Raw genomic sequence first — 2,176 nt, forward strand, 5'->3', positions numbered from 1 at the left:
ATTCCACTGATGATATCTGTCATAACAAAGACCATGGCTGGATTCCACTGATGATATCTGACATAACAAAGACCATGGCTGGATTCCACTGATGATATCTGACATAACAAAGGCCATGACTGGATTCCACTGATGATATCTGTCATAACAAAGGCCATGACTGGATTCCACTGAATATATCTGTCATAACAAAGGCCATAGCTGGAAGTATTTCTAGCCAATAGGCCAGAACAAGAGTTTGGAGGCCGTATCTGGAAGTATTAATAATCCACGTGCTGTAAATGGAAGATTTCTCTAGTTCTTACAAAAGGAATGAATAAAGTTGCTTCTACACTTAGTGAAGAAGATTAGAATTTCTTCTGAATTCATAGAATGATAATGGTTCTACCCATAATTCAGTAATGGAACTGATTTCATTTTCCTGAGTGGCTTCAAAATGTCCATCATTTACACTATACAAAAACATTGAAATATCTCCTTGTATCAAGAAAACATTTTAAAACCTTCAAGTCTGCTTGGGGGGGAGGGGGTATCATTTCTGATCCAAAGTTGCAGCTTGAGCTTCTCCTTGCCAGTCTAGCACTCTCTACCCCCTCCTTTCTAAAGGGGAAAATTAAGAACAACATAAAACTATGTTCATGTAAGACTTCTTATCACAAAGGACAAATAACTTGGTTTTGTGTGTGTTACAACTGGCCAAGTTTTAGAAACATTATTTAACAGCTTCACGTGAATAATGTTTAGAAAAATGTTAAAACAGATACCAAAATATCTGATGCAGCTTATATTTCTAACAAATCAATAATTAAAATACAGCTTTAAAAAGTTTCCATAACACGTAACACAAAATATAAATGTTTTAGTTAATTGCTCACATACTATAACTACTAAGTTATAATAAAGTAGTTTTGGTAGAAAGTTTGTAGTTTTATAGATAAGTGCAAAAGTAGTTTTGGTAGAAAGTTTGTAGTTTTATAGAGAAGTGCACTTAGTAGTAAAGTAGTTTTGGTAGAAAGTTTGTAGTTTTATAGAGAAGTGCACTTAGTAGTTATAATTTATAACTACTAACTACACTTCTCTATAAACTACAAACTTTCTACCAAAACTACTTTATTATAACTACTAAGTGCACTTCGCCATAAAACTACAGACTTTCTACCAAAACTACTTTATTATAACTACTAAGTGCACTTCTCTATAAAACTACACACTTTCTACCAAACTACTTTATTAACTTGTGTGTGTTAAGAGATTTTTCATGTAAAATATTATTACCTTGTGCTCAGGGCAAAGGACACAGAATGTTTCCTCATTCAGTTCATAGCCTGGAAATGAAATAAATCATGTAATATTGCCCAAAAAAATATCTTTTGAATAATCACAGACATTTTTGGTTTCCAAAAATTTCAAAAGACAATTGTCAAAGAGAGATTATGTTTTTAAGCATTCTAAATAAATTTTCTGTATAAATTTGATAATGTAAACATATGATTGATGAACACAGAATTCACGTATCAAAAATCCGTATTCTTAAATACTACATTTAAAAGACCAACATAAAATTTATTAGTGGAACATTTCTTTTTTTCCACAAAATTCACATATAAAAACATAAGCCACCACTGGATTTTCACAGGTTAAACATACATTACTGTGTGTGTATGTATATATAAAAAAAGCAAACAAACTACAGAATAAATTTTGAGTTTGAGAAATGATTCTTCTAAAGATGTTGACTTACCTCTCTCTTTAGCACAAATATAATGGAACTGTTCAGGGCAACATTTCACCCAACATCCTACCACCGCTCCTGTAAGTTGACAATGGCAACAGAGCTGTGAAAAAAATACAAACATTTATAAACACAATCTATCCCAACACCAACATTACTTGAGATAAATCAGACAAATCATTTCTTACAGTACTGGACAAGTAGTATCACATTATCAGTGAACTACAGCAGTGGAACAAGTGGTGGAGTTTGGATAATACAACATTATCAGTGAACTACAGCAGTGGAAAAAGTGGTGGAGTTTGGATAATACAACATTATCAGTGAACTACAACAGTGGAACGAGTAGTGGAGTTTGGATAATACAACATTATCAGTGAACTACAGCAGTGGAACAAGTAGTGGAGTTTGGATAATACAACATTATCAGTGAGCTACAGCAAT

General features: G+C 32.6%; 1 long non-coding RNA gene across 1 annotated transcript; it reads right to left on the reverse strand.

The window, feature by feature from the left end:
• Positions 1-394: 394 nt before the first annotated feature.
• LOC106477529 lies at positions 395-1,833 on the reverse strand. Its single transcript, XR_001292003.2, has 3 exons — positions 1,742-1,833; positions 1,276-1,325; positions 395-600 (listed from the first exon to the last, which is right to left on the reverse strand). It is a non-coding gene; the product is annotated as an uncharacterized LOC106477529 (long non-coding RNA).
• Between the last annotated feature and the right edge of the window lie 343 nt (positions 1,834-2,176).

The sequence above is a fragment of the Limulus polyphemus genome, unplaced genomic scaffold (assembly GCF_000517525.1).
Source record: "Limulus polyphemus unplaced genomic scaffold, Limulus_polyphemus-2.1.2 Scaffold17676, whole genome shotgun sequence".
Lineage (NCBI taxonomy): Eukaryota > Metazoa > Arthropoda > Merostomata > Xiphosura > Limulidae > Limulus > Limulus polyphemus.